This window comes from Toxorhynchites rutilus, chromosome 3 (assembly GCF_029784135.1).
Source record: "Toxorhynchites rutilus septentrionalis strain SRP chromosome 3, ASM2978413v1, whole genome shotgun sequence".
Taxonomy (NCBI): domain Eukaryota; kingdom Metazoa; phylum Arthropoda; class Insecta; order Diptera; family Culicidae; genus Toxorhynchites; species Toxorhynchites rutilus.
In genome coordinates, this window is record NC_073746.1 from 152,304,118 (window position 1) to 152,327,981 (window position 23,864).

A 23,864-nucleotide genomic window follows, 5' to 3' on the forward strand; every position below is an offset into this window, starting at 1 on the left:
TCCTCAAAACCGCCATCCCAGCGAAATTCTAGGCAGCGTTTATAGTAGGAGGGATAGCGCTAAAATTCAAGGAACAAACAGTAAATTCCTGAATACTAAGGGATAATGCATATAGAGGGCAACTCCGTATCTACTTTTCTAGAATAGATCACTTAAGAAGGTTTGTCACCGAAAGTGAAGGGCAAGAGTGGAACATTTAATTTCCCATTATAATCATTCCATACCTTTTATTATAATAGGAGTGCCGGTAATTTTCTACGTTTTTTTTTCAAAAATCAATGCTATATTCTGCAAAAATATAACATTTAAAGTATTGTCCATCGCTAGTCAGAACTTTTTCCCATCTTCCTGGCAATCCACGGATCCCTTTGCGGAAATAATCGGCCAGTTTGTCGGCTAACCACGAATCGATCCAATATTCGACTTCACCGAAATTGGAGAAGTGCTGCATGTTGCATCGATCGAAGAAGGTGTTTTGATCGGTTTCGCGACATGCGGCCGAGCATTGTCGTGTTCCAAATAACTTTATCGTGTCTTCGCTCGTATTGTGGCTTCAGTGCACGGGTCAAACGCATCAATTGTCGTCGGTAGAGGTCCCCCGTAATTGTTTCATGCTGTTTTAACAGCTCATGGTACACCACACCCAGCTGTTCCCACCAAATAGACAGCATAATCTTCTGGCCGTGAATATTCCGCTTGGCCGTCGATGTTGATGCATGGCCGGGGTATCCATACGTTGCCCGACGTTTAGGATTATCGTAATGGACCCACTTTTCATCGGCAGTAACGATTCGAAGCAAAAAAACCTTTCTTTTATGCCGTTGGAGCAATTGTTCGCACGTGAAAAATCAGCGTTCGACGTCTCGTGGCTTCAATTCATACGGCACCCAATGTCCTATTTCTCGGATCATTCCCATTGCTTTTAAACGATCGGATATGGTTTGCAGAGCTACTCCAAGTGTATCTGAAAGTTCTTGTTGCGTGTGTGACCGAACTTGATCCAGTAAAGCCTCCAATTCTTCATCTTCAAACTTTTTTGGCGGTCCTGAACGTTCTTCGTCTTCCAAGTTAAAATTACCACTTTTAAAGCGAACAAACCACGTCTGACACATTCGCTCAGTTGAAGCATGGTCACCATAAACTTCCACTAAAATGCGATGACTTTCCGCAGTTTTTTTTCTTCATATTGAAGTAATGAAGTAATAATCCCCGCAAAAACACTATCGTTGGTATGGAATTCGATATATTCGAAGTGGCAAAAAACTATGTTGTTCACGCTTCAACTTTTTGACATGACGCTCAATGACAGTAGCTTTCCAACGTATGACTCGAAATTTGATTCACTGGAATAATAATCAAGTTACGCCATCTGTTGTAACACCAAAGAAACTTACTGGTACACCTGATAAACTATAGAAAACAAATACAAACAATTATTACAAAAACGAAATTCATTTCATTCGCAAGTGTAAAAAAGACTAGCTAATTAGCTTTAAATTGATATGTCGATTATTTGAATCGGTCCAATAGTTCAAAACTTATGAATTTTCGAAAAAATCATTTTTGGAAAAAAGGGAAAATTGATTTTTTTGGACCACCCTAAAATGGAAATGAGCATCCTAATAAAAAAAAATTGTGGGTCAGGGCCTAGGGACATAGGACTGTGATTGTCTTTAGTAATTGCATTTGAATTGAGTATTTCATTGCTATTTTTTCTCTTTTAACACATCAAATGGAAGCCCTGAATTAAAACCCTTTCCTGTATGTTTTCTGTATTCTTTACGGGTTAGATGAGATATGTTGGTGGAATCCGGAACCACATTCTGTTCAAAAATGTACACAAAAATATCACTAAAGCCATTGCTACCCTTTTCTTCTGTTTATTCAATTATGCAGAAGAAGACAAGGAGTAATCATTTATCATTTTTAAACACAAGTCTAACTAGATCTACATAAATATAAACCTAAGTCCAATTAATCTGTGACTACAGAAATGTATTATGGATAGAAATAGCATTTTCTCCTTCGTTGCGACGTTGTCCGGAACATTGTTTGTAGGAAGTTGCAATAACTTTATAGCCAGGTGATGCATATTGACTATGAGTGCTCTCTTGGGAAGTGGGCAAGTATTCGAAGAAGTGAATCGGCCTTCTATGGAAGACATATATGAGAAACATTAAGATGGCGACTACTCAAGCTATCATAATCTGATATACGTTAGTATGCTCTTTCGAACTTCTTAATCAGCAACCAGTTAAATTCATTAATCACATTTTTTACACAACCAAACAACATGCTCGATATTATGACATCCTGGACTACAATGACATAAATTGTTAGTAGCAAGACCTACATGATAAAGACGTGAATTGAGCCCGAATTGATTGAACTTTGGAAATACTAGAGTAAAACCATTTTCCAAAATCATCTCTCCATTGATTCTGCCAACTTATAAATGCCTTTTTGTCGTGCCAAAAAGTCTAGGGAATCCTGAAAAATCAGGAAGGTTAGCTTGTCTGGTTCCAGAAAAAAAAATAGCTAATCAAATTTGGCACTGATGTTCTGTCAAAACATACATTCCATGTACACCAAAATAGATTAGTCTTGCCTAGAATGTATTTTGACACTTTTAACGCCCAAGCAAGTCATTTCGACTGCTTTTCAATTTCAATTGTAAACATAATTATGACACAATTTCTTGAAAAGTTGTGACTTTTTGTACAAGTTATCGATACATTTATTAATAAGTTGTACAAAAAGTCAACGAGGAAACAACAATACAAAAGATAACTGAGTACCCATGCAAACAATAAAATTGCTGTCTATTGTATTTCGGCTCCGGTTGCGTTGATACGTAAGTACCTAAATTTGGTTTCCAAACCATGCAATGATTCAGGTTACAATTAATTATTAAATGCTATATCTGACACATCTGTATGTCGTATCTCGATTTTTTTTAAATAGTAACATTCAAACAAATATGATTTTTATTGGTTCATGCGATAAAGAGATACATACAGATTGTGTTCATATCAAGTCGACATATATTGGTTAAGTAGAAGTTGAGATATCGGGTACGCCAGTTTGAAAAAACTAGTTTCGCGAAAAACGCGTTTGAATTAATTGTTATGGCCGTATTAGATTAGATAACGCATCACTCAAATGACTTTAACTTGGATTAGGATTGGAAATAGGATTTACGAAAAGTGCTGACTAGAGTAGACATTCAAGAATGATGCCAGTCATGATCAAATTCAGGTCCAAACATGCTCCTAATATTTTACTGTATAACTAGCTTGCGCTTAGGTTGTAAGTTATAAAAAACATCACTCGTAGACATTTTATCTTTCGATTAAAGTGATTATCATACCACTTCGTTCAGTCGGCAAAGAGTTATTAACGCTCAAAACCTTGCACCTCCGAAAAGACTAGACAACAATGTACCTTAATCTTTTCTTAACTATTTACCTCGTTTTTTGTTTCATATAATTTGTTTTTATTTTTATCAATGACTCATACAAATATAACTAACTTTTCCCATGACGATATAAATGATTTTAACATTAGTTGTAGTAATATAAACGGTGACTATTTGAGAATTCTTCAATGGAATGTTCGCGGAATAAATGACTTGGAAATATTTGAACAGATAATTTTATTTATTAATCAGTGTGATGTGTCCATAGATGTCATTGTAATTGGCGAGACATGGCTTGGAACTGATACTTGCTCAATTTAAAATATAAATGGATATAGAGCGATCTTCTCTTGTCGTGAAGAATCTGACAATCTGACAATCTGACAATCAAAATTTAGATGGATTTCATTTCATACATATAGAGCTATCACTTAAAAGTCAGATTTTCGATGTTATAGGTGTTAATCGTCCCCCTCTTTTGACTTTAACAGATTTTATGACTTTCTGGAGAATAAATTAAATCGTTCAAAATCAAGACCATACTTCATTGTAGGTGATGTGAATGTCCCTGTGAATTTGTCTAGAAATAATATTGTAGTACGTTATAACAATCTGTTACAAACATTGGGATTCATATGTTGCAACACATTCACCACACGTAATGCGAGTAAAAATATACTGGATCATGTTATATGCAGAATCATAGATGTGACGAATACTCGGAATGATACTGTGTTCTCAAATCTTAGCAAACACTCATTAATTGTATCTTCATCTTAATGATACTACACGGATGCAAAGTCAAACCCAGATTGGAAGAGACGATTATAAATCACAACATACTGAACACCCGCTTCTTGAATTTCTTGGAAACGGTGAATTGTGACCATGGCATTGAATTTTGTTTAACAAACCTTGCTACACACAATTCGATATTGGCACAATGTTCGAGAACCATTTTTGTTGAGGTCAACACCAAAGGAAACGCTCGTCCTTGGATGACATATGATCTCTGGAAATTATTGCTGTCTACAGGAAAATACCCAAACTGTTTGAAGGTTGCTTGAATTGTGCCAATTTTCAAATCCGGTGATTGCACGAACCCTAGCAACTTCTCATTGTAAAATTACTTGATTTTTTAAATGAAAACAAAGTATTTTACAAGCTTCAGTATGGGTTTCGACGTGGCAGCAACACTATAACTGCCATCACTGAGTTCGTGGATGAGTTGATAGACGGAATCGATCGCAAATTGATAGTTGGTGCTCTTTTCCTGGACCTTAAAAAGGCTTTCGATACAGTTGATCATGACATATTATTGAAAAAAAAAATGAATATTTATGGAATCCGAGGAATAGCCAGCGACATAGCTGTCTCATCGCTAGACAGCAATATGTTGCATTGAATAGTGCCAAAACTGCCCTGCGTTCAATAAACATTGGTGTAGGGAAAGACGGGGTAAGACTGCCCCGCTAATTGAATCAATTTTCTGTTAAACGTCCTTTAAAATTTCCCCTATTTGTTGTGCTACATATAATTGAATATATAACAATCTACTACTAAAAAATGTGTAACTGTTGATTGTATAACCTTTTTGGCGTTTTTTCATTAATTTTTGAAATGATATAAAAAATACTTTTTATTTTGCTGGCGGAGCGATACTATTTTCAAACACTTTTTTAAAAATAACAGGAACAGTGTTGTCTAAGGTACTAAATGTTTAGGATTGATCATAAACTACACTCAAAGTTCCGAAAGGGCCATCTATATTCCACGTGCAGAGTTTTCACAAAATTCGTGAAAAATTTACCAAATTCTCGGACGATTAATCGACGATGGGTCTAAAATCTCTCAAAATCTGTTCACGTGACGTCTAAATGACCTCGAAGTAGGTATTTCTAGTTCCGCTTCGATATTTTGTTTCGTTCAGCCAGCTCGAATGCCAGTTCCTTGACATCTCGCATAGTGATGGTGTGGAATCAATTCTCCAGCTGCAGCGAATGCTCCACCAGTTCTTGTTCCTAAGTAGTGGTAAAAACTGGATCAATGGATCCGAGCTTCATCGTCGGAGATTTATTACCCTTGATTAGTTGGTGGTTCTAGGAATTCCAAAACTGACTGATGCTGTCCTGATGGACATGCCGTTATCCACTGTCGCTTTAGCCATATTCAGCTTATCCAACATCCATCGCATCTGCGACGACATCCTTATGTACTTTCAGGGCATTTGTGTGTAAAGAGACGATCCTTATTTCGGTTACCTTGAAAATTAGTCCGCTTGCAACCGCAATAGACGAAAACATTGTTTGCATCATGTTAAACATGCATGTGAAACTAAACTTAAAAAACTACAAGTGTTGCAAAATAGGTGTCTGAAAATAATATACAGACTACCAATCCTCCATCCAACGTTAGACTTATATTCCGACGATTCTCATAAAATACTGCCTTTTCTTGGAATACGAGAATTTCAGACTATTAAACTTATCAACAGTTATAAATGACAATAATATTCACCATAACTTGACAATACCTATAGTAAATCATCAATACATCACACGACAAGCACAAAATTTAATACGAAGTAGAGCAACAACTAATATTGGTCAGCAACGCATTCTGTTTTATACCATCTGAAATTAGAATTATCATACGTTCTGATAATTTTAAAAAGAAATTAAAACAATATCTCAAATCAATAACCAATATTTTCGTAATATAGATCGATCAGCCACAATAATCCATGTATCGTTGTATGCATGTCAGTACTCTATTTTGTGAACTTAATGTCCCATGTTTATTTTTTATTTTTTTCTATTTCATGTTTTTTCCTCTTATTTTATGGTTCCCTCAAAAGAAATTTTATTTTTCACTGGGGTCCATACATTTTTGTTCTTCATGGTTTTGTCCACTCACCTCGTTTCTAAATGTTTTTTTTTGTGTCCCTTTTTTAAAAAAAAAATAACTAGAGCCTGACTCTAGGATCCTCAAATAAAAGTATCTTCGTGGTGGGGGTGAGTGGAGGGGGGAAAACCTCTTGTTTTGACGTAGGACTACGTCTTTCATTTCTATACCGGGGTGTAAAATCAAAGTTTCAATAGTCTTAAAATTGCTTTCAAAACAGGCTATTGAAATCACCAATCGGTATATAAGCGAGCGACACTCGGAAATCCACTCAGTTCTAATTGAACAGCGATTGGAGCATGTTGTCGCTGTTGTGGTGAAGCTCTTCGTTTATCATGAAAGCGCGGATGAACGGTGTCACCAAGAGCCTGTTTGTGCACCCTAAGCCAGAAGGGAATCCATCAGGAGGAGAGTGATGCCACAAACGGTTCCCCGGGAAGACATCGCTACACACACATACACGCGCGGAATTCTTTCCGTTTGGATGCCATTCAGCATCGAGAAAGTTCCGGAAAGATCTAATCATTTCTGGAAAATAATCTGCCAGTTCCTCTGGGAATTTAAAAATACATTTATGTGAAAGAGTTTATTTGAATGTTTTCTATCCATGTGACACTGTGACCAAATACATTTGGTTTTGTGATTTTTCAATCAATCGCAATTAACAGGATAGCTTCTGAAGATTATTCTTTCCTTATTATTCAGTAGGATATTTCCGTATCCAATATTGTATGCGCCCGCAATCGATTATTGCTCAGTCGCCGAAAGTTCCGAGCTCAGAGAGTTCATTCCCCTCTTGTTTGCCTTCCAAATTGCCATCTTAAACCACGCCTTCTCTCGATTCAATCACGCACAAAAAGCATACTTAAGCGATGTTCTGGTGGTGAGACGCATTCATTTTTCGTGAGGACATCGACAAGACAACATCGTTGCTGAGGATGAGCGGAGTGAGGGTGAGACTGTTGATTGTATAACTTTTTTGGCGTTTTTTCATTAATTTTTGAAATGATAAAAAAAATACTTTTTATTTTGCTGGCGGGGCGATACTATTTTCAAACACTTTTTTCAAAATAACAGGAACAGTGTTGTCTAAGGTACTAAATGTTTAGGATAAATTCGTGAAAAATTTACCAAATTCTCGGACGATTATCTTCTTCTTCTTCTTCAATGGCACTAACGTTCCTAGAGGAACTTCGCCGTCTCAACGTAGTATTACTTGCGTCGTTTTTATTAGTACTTAGTTGAGATTTCTATGCCAAATAACACGCCTTGAAATAACACGCCTCCTTCGCTCCGCTGATCCTTCAGGAGAAGAGAAGGTGACCATCGAATCAGCCGCTACACACAGTTCCCCTTGGAATTGAAAATTACATTCAAGCGAAAGAGTTTATTTTAATGTTTTCTATCCATAAAATATCCATATAATACATTTGGGTTTGTGATTTGTCAATCAAGTACAGTTAGCAGGAAAGCTTCTGAAGATTATTCTTCAGAACAAGGTTTTTCGTATCCTATATTGGATGCATAAAACCTTGTGCCTCCAACGTAACGCTCTCGTTTTCGAAGTCCCCCGAATATTCATTTATTCATTCATTCAGAATGGATTTAGATTCAACTTCAAACAAATGATCTCTAAATCAACGATAATCCTACGTCACACTTGCGGTCATACCATAGATATAACCCACTTCCTGTTTTTGAAGCTTTTGACTCACACCCTGGTACAGAAATAAAAGACGTAACCCTACGTCAAAATCAATACGAAAGTAGGCTTAGTACTGTACAGCTTTCTTTGCAGGATATTGTGAGAACGCTTTGTGGAGCATGAATTAGAGGCGAATGAACTGGGAAGTTTAAACCCTCTTTAGAACAAAGAAGAAGAAGGAGAAGGAGCATGAATAATGATACACTCATCTATTAATTCAGTTCAAGAGATTACAAAGTGATTATATAGATAAATAAAGTGAACTAAAGTAAAGTGATTGATGCTTAGCAACCATACATTTTTGCTGTTTGTGAAAAAGTAACAGAGTAGATACCAGAACATGTTTTAATATTTTACTACTTTTTTTAATTACTCCAGGAAACTTGTTACCGAAAAGTGATAAATGGTCTGTTTTATTTTGTTTTTTTTATTTTCAGCGATTTCAACTGAATTTTTCATGTTCTTTATCTTCAATTGGCGATTTATTTATGTTACTAAAATTAATTACTTAATTATTTGTAAGCAATTTGTATTTGTATGTAATTGTGTTGAATCCGGAACCACATTCTGTTCAAAAATGTACACAAAAATATCACTAAAGCCATTGCTACCCTTTTCTTCTGTTTATTCAATTATGCAGAAGAAGACAAGGAGTAATCATTTATCATTTTTAAACACAAGTCTAACTAGATCTACATAAATATAAACCTAAGTCCAATTAATCTGTGACTACAGAAATGTATTATGGATAGAAATAGCATTTTCTCCTTCGTTGCGACGTTGTCCGGAACATTGTTTGTAGGAAGTTGCAATAACTTTATAGCCAGGTGATGCATATTGACTATGAGTGCTCTCTTGGGAAGTGGGCAAGTATTCGAGGAAGTGAAGCGGCCTTCTATGGAAGACATATATGAGAAACATTAAGATGGCGACTACTCAAGCTATCATAATCTGATATACGTTAGTATGCTCTTTCGAACTTCTTAATCAGCAACCAGTTAAATTCATTAATCACATTTTTTACACAACCAAACAACATGCTCGATATTATGACATCCTGGACTACAATGACATAAATTGTTAGTAGCAAGACCTACATGATAAAGACGTGAATTGAGCCCGAATTGATTGAACTTTGGAAATACTAGAGTAAAACCATTTTCCAAAATCATCTCTCCATTGATTCTGCCAACTTATAAATGCCTTTTTGTCGTGCCAAAAAGTCTAGGGAATCCTGAAAAATCAGGAAGGTTAGCTTGTCTGGTTCCAGAAAAAAAAATAGCTAATCAAATTTGGCACTGATGTTCTGTCAAAACATACATTCCATGTACACCAAAATAGATTAGTCTTGCCTAGAATGTATTTTGACACTTTTAACGCCCAAGCAAGTCATTTCGACTGCTTTTCAATTTCAATTGTAAACATAATTATGACACAATTTCTTGAAAAGTTGTGACTTTTTGTACAAGTTATCGATACATTTATTAATAAGTTGTACAAAAAGTCAACGAGGAAACAACAATACAAAAGATAACTGAGTACCCATGCAAACAATAAAATTGCTGTCTATTGTATTTCGGCTCCGGTTGCGTTGATACGTAAGTACCTAAATTTGGTTTCCAAACCATGCAATGATTCAGGTTACAATTAATTATTAAATGCTATATCTGACACATCTGTATGTCGTATCTCGATTTTTTTTAAATAGTAACATTCAAACAAATATGATTTTTATTGGTTCATGCGATAAAGAGATACATACAGATTGTGTTCATATCAAGTCGACATATATTGGTTAAGTAGAAGTTGAGATATCGGGTACGCCAGTTTGAAAAAACTAGTTTCGCGAAAAACGCGTTTGAATTAATTGTTATGGCCGTATTAGATTAGATAACGCATCACTCAAATGACTTTAACTTGGATTAGGATTGGAAATAGGATTTACGAAAAGTGCTGACTAGAGTAGACATTCAAGAATGATGCCAGTCATGATCAAATTCAGGTCCAAACATGCTCCTAATATTTTACTGTATAACTAGCTTGCGCTTAGGTTGTAAGTTATAAAAAACATCACTCGTAGACATTTTATCTTTCGATTAAAGTGATTATCATACCACTTCGTTCAGTCGGCAAAGAGTTATTAACGCTCAAAACCTTGCACCTCCGAAAAGACTAGACAACAATGTACCTTAATCTTTTCTTAACTATTTACCTCGTTTTTTGTTTCATATAATTTGTTTTTATTTTTATCAATGACTCATACAAATATAACTAACTTTTCCCATGACGATATAAATGATTTTAACATTAGTTGTAGTAATATAAACGGTGACTATTTGAGAATTCTTCAATGGAATGTTCGCGGAATAAATGACTTGGAAATATTTGAACAGATAATTTTATTTATTAATCAGTGTGATGTGTCCATAGATGTCATTGTAATTGGCGAGACATGGCTTGGAACTGATACTTGCTCAATTTAAAATATAAATGGATATAGAGCGATCTTCTCTTGTCGTGAAGAATCTGACAATCTGACAATCTGACAATCAAAATTTAGATGGATTTCATTTCATACATATAGAGCTATCACTTAAAAGTCAGATTTTCGATGTTATAGGTGTTAATCGTCCCCCTCTTTTGACTTTAACAGATTTTATGACTTTCTGGAGAATAAATTAAATCGTTCAAAATCAAGACCATACTTCATTGTAGGTGATGTGAATGTCCCTGTGAATTTGTCTAGAAATAATATTGTAGTACGTTATAACAATCTGTTACAAACATTGGGATTCATATGTTGCAACACATTCACCACACGTAATGCGAGTAAAAATATACTGGATCATGTTATATGCAGAATCATAGATGTGACGAATACTCGGAATGATACTGTGTTCTCAAATCTTAGCAAACACTCATTAATTGTATCTTCATCTTAATGATACTACACGGATGCAAAGTCAAACCCAGATTGGAAGAGACGATTATAAATCACAACATACTGAACACCCGCTTCTTGAATTTCTTGGAAACGGTGAATTGTGACCATGGCATTGAATTTTGTTTAACAAACCTTGCTACACACAATTCGATATTGGCACAATGTTCGAGAACCATTTTTGTTGAGGTCAACACCAAAGGAAACGCTCGTCCTTGGATGACATATGATCTCTGGAAATTATTGCTGTCTACAGGAAAATACCCAAACTGTTTGAAGGTTGCTTGAATTGTGCCAATTTTCAAATCCGGTGATTGCACGAACCCTAGCAACTTCTCATTGTAAAATTACTTGATTTTTTAAATGAAAACAAAGTATTTTACAAGCTTCAGTATGGGTTTCGACGTGGCAGCAACACTATAACTGCCATCACTGAGTTCGTGGATGAGTTGATAGACGGAATCGATCGCAAATTGATAGTTGGTGCTCTTTTCCTGGACCTTAAAAAGGCTTTCGATACAGTTGATCATGACATATTATTGAAAAAAAAAATGAATATTTATGGAATCCGAGGAATAGCCAGCGACATAGCTGTCTCATCGCTAGACAGCAATATGTTGCATTGAATAGTGCCAAAACTGCCCTGCGTTCAATAAACATTGGTGTAGGGAAAGACGGGGTAAGACTGCCCCGCTAATTGAATCAATTTTCTGTTAAACGTCCTTTAAAATTTCCCCTATTTGTTGTGCTACATATAATTGAATATATAACAATCTACTACTAAAAAATGTGTAACTGTTGATTGTATAACCTTTTTGGCGTTTTTTCATTAATTTTTGAAATGATATAAAAAATACTTTTTATTTTGCTGGCGGAGCGATACTATTTTCAAACACTTTTTTAAAAATAACAGGAACAGTGTTGTCTAAGGTACTAAATGTTTAGGATTGATCATAAACTACACTCAAAGTTCCGAAAGGGCCATCTATATTCCACGTGCAGAGTTTTCACAAAATTCGTGAAAAATTTACCAAATTCTCGGACGATTAATCGACGATGGGTCTAAAATCTCTCAAAATCTGTTCACGTGACGTCTAAATGACCTCGAAGTAGGTATTTCTAGTTCCGCTTCGATATTTTGTTTCGTTCAGCCAGCTCGAATGCCAGTTCCTTGACATCTCGCATAGTGATGGTGTGGAATCAATTCTCCAGCTGCAGCGAATGCTCCACCAGTTCTTGTTCCTAAGTAGTGGTAAAAACTGGATCAATGGATCCGAGCTTCATCGTCGGAGATTTATTACCCTTGATTAGTTGGTGGTTCTAGGAATTCCAAAACTGACTGATGCTGTCCTGATGGACATGCCGTTATCCACTGTCGCTTTAGCCATATTCAGCTTATCCAACATCCATCGCATCTGCGACGACATCCTTATGTACTTTCAGGGCATTTGTGTGTAAAGAGACGATCCTTATTTCGGTTACCTTGAAAATTAGTCCGCTTGCAACCGCAATAGACGAAAACATTGTTTGCATCATGTTAAACATGCATGTGAAACTAAACTTAAAAAACTACAAGTGTTGCAAAATAGGTGTCTGAAAATAATATACAGACTACCAATCCTCCATCCAACGTTAGACTTATATTCCGACGATTCTCATAAAATACTGCCTTTTCTTGGAATACGAGAATTTCAGACTATTAAACTTATCAACAGTTATAAATGACAATAATATTCACCATAACTTGACAATACCTATAGTAAATCATCAATACATCACACGACAAGCACAAAATTTAATACGAAGTAGAGCAACAACTAATATTGGTCAGCAACGCATTCTGTTTTATACCATCTGAAATTAGAATTATCATACGTTCTGATAATTTTAAAAAGAAATTAAAACAATATCTCAAATCAATAACCAATATTTTCGTAATATAGATCGATCAGCCACAATAATCCATGTATCGTTGTATGCATGTCAGTACTCTATTTTGTGAACTTAATGTCCCATGTTTATTTTTTATTTTTTTCTATTTCATGTTTTTTCCTCTTATTTTATGGTTCCCTCAAAAGAAATTTTATTTTTCACTGGGGTCCATACATTTTTGTTCTTCATGGTTTTGTCCACTCACCTCGTTTCTAAATGTTTTTTTTTGTGTCCCTTTTTTAAAAAAAAAATAACTAGAGCCTGACTCTAGGATCCTCAAATAAAAGTATCTTCGTGGTGGGGGTGAGTGGAGGGGGGAAAACCTCTTGTTTTGACGTAGGACTACGTCTTTCATTTCTATACCGGGGTGTAAAATCAAAGTTTCAATAGTCTTAAAATTGCTTTCAAAACAGGCTATTGAAATCACCAATCGGTATATAAGCGAGCGACACTCGGAAATCCACTCAGTTCTAATTGAACAGCGATTGGAGCATGTTGTCGCTGTTGTGGTGAAGCTCTTCGTTTATCATGAAAGCGCGGATGAACGGTGTCACCAAGAGCCTGTTTGTGCACCCTAAGCCAGAAGGGAATCCATCAGGAGGAGAGTGATGCCACAAACGGTTCCCCGGGAAGACATCGCTACACACACATACACGCGCGGAATTCTTTCCGTTTGGATGCCATTCAGCATCGAGAAAGTTCCGGAAAGATCTAATCATTTCTGGAAAATAATCTGCCAGTTCCTCTGGGAATTTAAAAATACATTTATGTGAAAGAGTTTATTTGAATGTTTTCTATCCATGTGACACTGTGACCAAATACATTTGGTTTTGTGATTTTTCAATCAATCGCAATTAACAGGATAGCTTCTGAAGATTATTCTTTCCTTATTATTCAGTAGGATATTTCCGTATCCAATATTGTATGCGCCCGCAATCGATTATTGCTCAGTCGCCGAAAGTTCCGAGCTCAGAGAGTTCATTCCCCTCTTGTTTGCCTTCCAAATTGCCATCTTAAACCACGCCTTCTCTCGATTCAATCACGCACAAAAAGCATACTTAAGCGATGTTCTGGTGGTGAGACGCATTCATTTTTCGTGAGGACATCGACAAGACAACATCGTTGCTGAGGATGAGCGGAGTGAGGGTGAGACTGTTGATTGTATAACTTTTTTGGCGTTTTTTCATTAATTTTTGAAATGATAAAAAAAATACTTTTTATTTTGCTGGCGGGGCGATACTATTTTCAAACACTTTTTTCAAAATAACAGGAACAGTGTTGTCTAAGGTACTAAATGTTTAGGATAAATTCGTGAAAAATTTACCAAATTCTCGGACGATTATCTTCTTCTTCTTCTTCAATGGCACTAACGTTCCTAGAGGAACTTCGCCGTCTCAACGTAGTATTACTTGCGTCGTTTTTATTAGTACTTAGTTGAGATTTCTATGCCAAATAACACGCCTTGAAATAACACGCCTCCTTCGCTCCGCTGATCCTTCAGGAGAAGAGAAGGTGACCATCGAATCAGCCGCTACACACACACACAGTTCCCCTTGGAATTGAAAATTACATTCAAGCGAAAGAGTTTATTTTAATGTTTTCTATCCATAAAATATCCATATAATACATTTGGGTTTGTGATTTGTCAATCAAGTACAGTTAGCAGGAAAGCTTCTGAAGATTATTCTTCAGAACAAGGTTTTTCGTATCCTATATTGGATGCATAAAACCTTGTGCCTCCAACGTAACGCTCTCGTTTTCGAAGTCCCCCGAATATTCATTTATTCATTCATTCAGAATGGATTTAGATTCAACTTCAAACAAATGATCTCTAAATCAACGATAATCCTACGTCACACTTGCGGTCATACCATAGATATAACCCACTTCCTGTTTTTGAAGCTTTTGACTCACACCCTGGTACAGAAATAAAAGACGTAACCCTACGTCAAAATCAATACGAAAGTAGGCTTAGTACTGTACAGCTTTCTTTGCAGGATATTGTGAGAACGCTTTGTGGAGCATGAATTAGAGGCGAATGAACTGGGAAGTTTAAACCCTCTTTAGAACAAAGAAGAAGAAGGAGAAGGAGCATGAATAATGATACACTCATCTATTAATTCAGTTCAAGAGATTACAAAGTGATTATATAGATAAATAAAGTGAACTAAAGTAAAGTGATTGATGCTTAGCAACCATACATTTTTGCTGTTTGTGAAAAAGTAACAGAGTAGATACCAGAACATGTTTTAATATTTTACTACTTTTTTTAATTACTCCAGGAAACTTGTTACCGAAAAGTGATAAATGGTCTGTTTTATTTTGTTTTTTTTATTTTCAGCGATTTCAACTGAATTTTTCATGTTCTTTATCTTCAATTGGCGATTTATTTATGTTACTAAAATTAATTACTTAATTATTTGTAAGCAATTTGTATTTGTATGTAATTTGTGTTGATAATCGTTAATTACACTTGATATTCATCGAATTTCAGGTCTATTTATTTTGTTTCGATTTCGATGAGAAAATAATGTCAAGTGACTTAAATATGTTAAATATGATTGAAGAAGTTTGGCTATTGGGGTCTGGGGTATCACTTCATTCTAGAAAAGAGGTCTCTTGCCCAAAATTTTTGTTTGAGGATCCCAGATCTACAGTCTATGATTTGGTCAACGTATACCAGACTTCCGATGTATTGTTGTATACTTAAATCAGTTCTTGAACTTCTGCTTAGCTTTACATTCATTTAATTTTTTATATACACCCATCAAGCAAACGACTGCATTACATGATACTCGTTATTGCCAATAACCATAAGAACCTTACATGTTGTCCCCAACACCAGGGCTGCTGCTGGTGCCGTTGCTGATACAATTGCCGCGCGCAACACCGGATATGTCACAGCGGCGCAAACACACCCGATCGTAAACGAATCTCCAGATATTAATTTCAGCTGTCGTCGCACCGTTTCCTATTGCTGCCACCGCACCTCCGGATCTTCTACTCGTTGGTTCGTTCCGTTGTTCTCGTTTTCAAAGCACAGAACCGTCGAATGCGATCATCGTCGTCATCACCCCGTGTCTCGATGCTGCTCGATACGGTAGGCCACAAGCTTATTTAGCGAAAACAGACCGATGTAACATTTAAACTTATAAATGGTTTGACATTTCAAGTGACTTAAGTCAAAATGTCACAGAACGTTGTGTTTTTTTTTCTTCACTTCTCTCGAATATTATTGCGCATAGCACCGGTACAAACATTCCCACACAACACTGCGGCTTAGTTGTTCACTATTTGTTTTCGTCTTCGTACGATTATTTGTTTTCGTCAAATGCACACAAACACTTCAACGCAACAGTTCTGAACTTCTCGAGCACTAACAGAACGTAGCGTAATCCATATTCGTTACGACGGCAATAATTGTCATTATAAATACCCCGACTCATAAATATGACACCGCGCGCCACAGAGCTGATGAGGTCTCACTCACTATTTATCTCTGCGATATTCTCTCTCTCGCGCGCGCACTTAACACGTGTAATTCAAGCAAAGGTCAAAGCGCAGATCCTCTTCACTTAAGTTAGTTAACCCTTTCCTCCCCGGGAAAATTTGTCTCTGTGGCCGCGTAGGAGTACAAATCGTCACACACTTTGCGGGCTGGTTGGCTGGAATTCTGCGCAATCACTGACCACCCACACCTGCACACCACAACCGCACGACCTCTTTTGGGGCCGTGTAATGTGCTCAGCCAGGATGATTAATCATCGATCAACGCTCTTCCTCCAGCTGTTGAACGCCACTACGCTGCGCGATTAGCGACTTGACACTTGAATGATACTGCGGCTGCGCGAAAACCGGAACAGTTGTAGCGCACACCACGGACTACGAAGGCTGACTGATTCACTTGCTTCGGTGAAAATGCTAAAACAACAATACGTTTTTTTTCCTACGCACTCCTGCTCAACCGCGTTCTTCATCGCGCTCACGCTCTCATCGGACGAATGCTTACACCGCACTCACTCTCTCTCACACACTTATCAAATGGCTTCTAAAGAAGTCCAGACCGCGAAACATGTCGCGACTCCGACCGCGGTTTCAGCTTGTAGTAGGTAGAACAGACAAAGAATGAATCAGTGTGGGGGTACTTGAGATCGATTCACTTGTAGGGCTAACGGTCCTTGCTTGGTTTTAATCGACACCTTATCTCTTCTTCAGCCTACTTCTCATTCAAGCATCGTTAATCGTGTTCCTAATTCATCAATAATGAAGGTATGTGGCTTGAAATCGTTCACAGATGAACTTGAAACATTTAGAATCCGGTATCTGAAATCTTTTTGACGTAGGATTACGTCTTTCTTTTCTGTACCAGGGTGTAAGTTCAAAGTTTCGAAAACTAGAGAGTGACGCTTGGAGTGCAAGGTTTTAAACGTTAATACCTTTTTGCCGGCTGAACGGAGTGGTGTGATAATTATTTCATTCGAAAGAAAAAATGTCCAAGAGTTATATCCTTGCTACTTATTGACCGGAACAATTGTTTGAATCACACTTGACGGTGTCAACCGATCTCAATGAATTCAATGTAGCTGGGTATTCAACGGTAAATTGCTTGTCGAGGTCTGTGCCTATGTATCTATGTATATTTCGAACCTTATGAAATTTCAAGAAATTCATGCATACGGGAACAATCGGTTTCTAGCTGTAGAAGTCAGAGGATGCAAAATGGCTGGGATATACGCTGGCATATATCATTTGCCTAGTAGTAGCGATAAGGACTTGGGCCGAACGTAGAAAAACTCATGATTTGAAGGCAATCGCCCAAGCCGCTGGATTCTGACAGAGAATCAATGATCACACCAGAATAACAAGAACAACCTCGACGGCTATTGATTTAGTTTTTACTAATTTTGACGATGGTGTTATCGAGATTCTGCATGACAGCAAAATCTCGGATCATGAAACAATTGGTATGATCTATAACTTCTCTGATGTTGATTTATCGAAATAAAGGACAAGTTATATAAGTGCTGGAGTAATTATTCGAAACGTAAATTGGCATCAGTTTTACAGAACAAGATAACACCGATTGGAGAACAATCCTCTCTTCATGATGTTGCAAAAAATCTTGAGGAAGCACTTTGGTCTTTAATGAAAAAGATATTGACCCCTAGAGGGTCAGGCATTCCAGCACAAAGACAGAGCGGAGACAAAGCCTGGTATACCACTACGCTAGCTTCCGTCAGAAGAAAACGGGATCATTACCTAATAATAGCTAAACGTACAAACAGTTTCGAATGTTGGGACATGTACAAAGTATGGAGAAATATTTATGTACGTGAATTAAAGAATTCGAAAAGAAAAACATTCAAAGTGAAATAATTGCAGTTAAACATGATCCAAAGAAGCTGTGGAAAAAAATAAATGATTTATGAAATCCAGGCGGAAGTAAAGACATCGACATTGAATTTGACGGTAATACAGAAAATATTTTCATAACAGTAGAAAAATTAGACAAATTTTTCACGTCAAGTGTGGAGGAAATCCTCAATGGTAATGTGTCTCCTATAAATCGATTAAATCTTGCTTTTCCCAGTTTGTCTTCACAATTGAGATGCTTTAGAACCATCAGTATGGAAACACGGTTGGAATGTTGTGATGGATTTAAGAAACTGTGCGGGTATTGATGATATCAATAAAACGCTATTAGTAGATGCATTTCATTTAATACAAGAGAATCTACTATATATAGTAAATGAGTCAATGATTCGTGGTGAATGCCCACATAGTTGGAAGAAATCCGTTGTCATACCGATTCCAAAAAAACTGAAATCAACCAAACCAGAAGACCGTAGACCAGTAAACATGTAACCAATGTACGAAAAAATCATAGAAATCGTTGTCAAAGATCAACTGTTGACACATATAACGGAAAATGAAATACTGGTAGATGAACAGTCTGGATTTCGGAAAAAAAACCACTCTTGTGAAACGGCTCTTAATTTGTTGCTTCTAAAATGGAAACAGGCTGTAGAGGAGAAGAAAGTTATTTTGACCGTATTTATTGATTTGAAAAGGGCCTTCGAGACAGTAGACCGGTGTAAATTGATAAAACTACTTTCCAGTTATGATGTAGTTGGACCTGTATTGACGTGGTTTGATAGCTACTTAAGCGGGCGAACACAAATCACTATTTATAGGGACAGTAAATCACCGGCTGGATCAGTGAATCTGGGTGTGCCTCAAGGAGGTGTTCTGAGGCCGTTGCTTTTCTTGCTTTATATCAATGACATCAAACAGGTGTTAAATGACAGCGATGTGAATTTGTTCGCTGACGACACAGCGATTTTTGTTGTGGCAGATACATTGCAAGACTGTTACAGAAAAAATGAATCTTGAACTACAAAACTTAGATGACTGGTTGAAATGAAAAAAAAAATTAGTTAAATATAAGTATCGACACGCAGTTTTGATAGTGGCAGTCTAAGTATAAGTATAGATGGGCAACCTGTGGAAAGAGTATCATCAATCAAATATCTTGGCGTTATTCAGATGAAACGCTGCTTTTTGAAGAGAACATTAATTATACTATAAAGAAAGCAGCTCAAAAATATGGAGTGCTTTGCAGAATAAATCGTTTCTTGACTATTGAAAGCAAAATAACGATCTACAAAGCGCTGATCGCTCCACATTTTGATTATTGTGCATCTGTGCTATTTCTTGCAAATAAGAGACAGATGCAAAGAATGCAAATATTGCAAACCAAGGCTATGTACCTGATATTGAGATGTGATCGTTGAACTGCACGGAGATTCATGCTAAAATGCCTACAATAGATGTCAGTCAGTCAGCGTATTAAATATTGCAAACTCAAGTTTATATACAAAATGACGAATAATATGACGCCGAATTACGTACGAAATATTATAATGTATGGAAGAGATGTGCATCGATATAATGCAAGACAAGCAAGTGACCTCAGAACCATGAACTTCCGAATGTCGTGTACCCGAAACTCAATTTTTTATAAGGGATATCGACTGTATAAAACCTTACCCAATGAGGCAAAGACAGCAACATGCCTTCGAATGTTCCGTAGTATTTGTAAAGAGTTTTTGAAGCATGATTTAGATTTTTGACCTGGTGTATAATCAATGTTAGTATGTAAAATGACGAAGCTATGACGGATTTTTTTTTCTTGTGCTTTTGCCTTTTTTATCATTAGACTATGATGATAGTGGTATTGGTTGTCGGGTATCCAGTAAAGCGGAATTTCCTTTTAAATTCAAGGCTGGTATGGACATAAGTATTAGGTTTAATTCCTGATCGGTCAAGGGTCTTCCCGGGTTGGAAATTCTCTTGACATGCCTTGGGAGAGTTACTGGGCTAAAATTAGGCTTGGGGTTGCTCAGCTGTCTGGACTCGAAAGCGATCGCATTAGCTGATCGTTCTCGGGAATCTAATAAAGCGGGAAAATTCATGGCTAATGCTGATATAGGCATTGGGTTCGATTCCCGACCGGTCAAGTGTCTTCCCGGATTGGAAATTCTCTTGACATGCCGTGGAATATTTAGCGTTCAGATAATGCCCTTATTTGTTCTTTTGATTAACAATCTATGCCAGTGGTACAACCGGATATTACAAAGATACTGCTCCATATAATTATCCACAAGATAACTCGTCCAGCTCAAACCTATGTAGGGGAAAGAGGTGGGACCATCATCTTTAAAAAAAATCCATTTAGTTGATGCGGCGATGTGAGATGAGGAGGGTCATACTCAGACGCCTATGCATTATGCTCTTCTTTTCCAATTCCATTTCTCTTCTGCAGTTACACTAAATGGAGCATTTAGCGAAAACCGAGATATCGATGATAATTCGATACAGATGGGTGCCATTAACTATGGAAGTGAAGTGAAGAATACGGAATGTTTGATATGATGTAGTGTATATATTACCATATCAAGGAAATCACATTGAAAATCGTTTGTTTGCGAATGCCACAATCGATCTTCGTTTCCAATTGTTGGGAAGAGTGGAAATATTTGTGCTAAATAATTCCGAGCAGGAATCCATTCCTTCTTTAAACGTTAATAATTCCACTTCGGATCATCGAAATGGTACGATAAACATTTTTAACAAAATATAAAATTTCCAAGAGTTATATGTTTGCTACTTATTGACTCGAAAAATTGTTTCAATAGCATAAAAATAGCTTTGAAAACAGGTTATTTACATCAAATAAATCCCTATATAAGCTAGCGAAATCCTTTTGATTGTTATTACGATGTGAGATGCGAAAGGTCACTCTCACACGCCTATGCATTATGCTGTTCTCTCCCAATTCCATTTCGTTTCTGCAGCCAAACTGAAAGGAGCATTTAGCGAAAATCGAGATATCGATGATAATTCGCCATTGACTATGAATTTAACAGTGAAGAATACAAAATATTTGATATGGTGTAGTGAATAATTCATCGTATCAAAGAAATCATATTGATGAAAGCAGTGTTATAAAATAATTTGTATACATGTATGTATTCAATAGTTGAGAAAGGGCATTATTTTAGCTGAGTAATTCCAAGGAGGAATCCATTCCTTACTTAGGCGTTAAAAATTCTGCTACGGATAACGAAATGGTATGTGAGATGCGGAAGGATAATCACTTTATTTGAAAGATGAAATAACTATATATGCTTGTTACTTATTGATTGCTAAGCCAACGTTAGTCCTACTACACCTAGCGGTTATACCACAGATATAACCCACTTCTAGTTTTTACAGCAAATTGTTTGTAAAACCTGTAAATCTGTATTTTTTTGTTTCGAAAAAGTTGTGCAGAATGGAAGCCGAGAGAAGACATTTGATTTCGGACGACCACATTGAAAATCCAACAAGGTCAGGTGCTAAAATCCCGAAATTGCTGAAAATGGCCAAATCGACCGTGTATGATGTACTGTAACGTTTTAGTTACAACTGTTGTTCGGATGAATCGGAGCACGCGTCGTAGTAAAATTCACGAAAAATCCAACTCTAACCAAAGTACAATCAGAAGAATCCGTATACGAGAAGGTTATCATAATTTCCGGGCAACCAAACAGGACACTGAAGCAAAATCTAGTGGCCAACAGTCGCGCTCGAAAGTTGTACAACAAGGTTTTGACGAAGTACGAATAAAAACGTACGTGAAATAAATTTTGTACAGCTACCAGGCCTCAAATTCTATAAGGCCACTACCAGAGGAACTGTCCCCAGCAAATCTAAATTTGTTTTCGCTGATAAATTTACCAGGAAGTTTTTGAATAGGCAAGGGATTAGCAGCCAATCTGCAGACATAAAGAGATCGAGGAATAAAATGACCGCTGAGAATGACCAACAGAGAGTCTAATCTTTGATGGAGGATATCCGAAGAGAAGTACGAAAATTCATCAAAATTGTGACAGAATCATCCGAAACAAAAAAAAACAAATTATCTGCATTTTGATATGAAAACATATTTTGTACCTTTATTCAATACCGAGATACAACTGATTTTTTGATTCCGGATTCTGAATGTTTCAAGCCTTAATACTAATTCCCCCTCCCCATGAAAACGATAACACGGTTACACACTAATAGATTTACAAAGATAATCAACGATCAGAATGTTACAATTATATATAAGAACAACTTAAGAAGAAACTAATAAAGTAAGATTCATTAAGAAGTACTTTGGGGCTGTCCACATACCACGTGGACAGAAAAAGCATGATTTTAGACACCCCCCTCCCCCTCTGTGGACAAGCGTGGACATTTCTTATACCCCTCTCCCTGTTGTCCACGTGGACATTCCTATAGTTTTTGGAAAAAAAATCAAGAAAATTCTATTTTTTCGCTTAAATTTTATTTCAAGTTTGATTCTACTTTCTAATCCATGTTTTATTCATATAATCCATATTATATATGGATTCGCTGGCCCTTAGACCGGTTAAAAAGCAGAATTTCGTAAACAATCGACGCCATATTCAAATGGAAAGATTGCTGTGGGGGAAATTCAATGTAATTTGAAATGTTATGAAAATTGAGATTATTTTCGCATGACAAAATATTGATTAAATTACAGAGAAATAATTTCTTCAAATTAAATTTCATACCAGTTATCGCACTCAGTGCGAAACTTCCATTGGAATCTTTTTGTTCATCCAATTTCATGATCAACGCGAATCAAACAATTTATTGAAGTTCCACTCGATTTTATTTGACATTTAACATGTCGGACCAGTTAAAACGCGAATGTCGATAACTGGTCTTCCTTTTTCGCATAGTTAATGAATGTTTACTGTATAAGTCTCAGGTCTAGAAAAGAACGCTTCAGCTAACCCCGATGTAATCCAATTTCTTCACAATTTTTACTGCCAGCCTGGTTAGCACATTTAGGACCGCGCGTTTTGAGGCAAACTTGAACGCTTCATTTGTTCAGATTCAACGAATGAGATCGTTTCCTTCGATGTGGATGAGACGAAGGCGAGTCATCGGTAGGCCTTGTTAGATTCTTGGCAAACCAAGGATTTAACCTTCAAGTGTAGAAAACACGGGTTATTTCGTGATCCATCCGTAGCAGACGGAACGCGAAACACGAGAAAACTCGTGAGTGGTCCGCAATGTGTTAATGTGATGGTGTTAATATAATTTGCGATCACTTGTTTTGTAATGACCAAACTTACAAAACAGCCATATCCTAAATCTACGACTTTGAAATTTGAAATATTTAAGAAAATTGTCAGGTGGTTTTGGATGAGGTTAAAATCAATGTCCAATCAAAAACAAATTTACAAAAAAAAATATCTGCACTTAAAAAATTGTGTGGGTTATATCTATGATATAACCGCAAGGTTGACATGGGACTATCTTAGCGTAGCAATCATTTATTTGTATTGATTAAATTTTTGATTGAATGAAACAATTCTCGAATTCAATTAAATTCAATATAT

General features: G+C 36.6%; 1 protein-coding gene across 2 annotated transcripts in view; it reads right to left on the reverse strand.

Annotated features, from left to right (window-relative positions):
- The window catches only part of LOC129777103 (homeobox protein 5), a 399,412-nt gene that overhangs the window by 273,368 nt on the left and 102,180 nt on the right, over window positions 1-23,864 (reverse strand). The window contains exon 1 of one of the 2 annotated variants that reach the window (XM_055783174.1): window positions 15,727-16,806. The exons of the other annotated variant lie outside the window; for it this stretch is intronic. The gene's annotated coding sequence lies outside the window, so the exon portion shown is untranslated. Of the gene's footprint in view, window positions 1-15,726; window positions 16,807-23,864 lie in introns of those variants that run through there. 2 annotated transcript variants of the gene reach the window in all.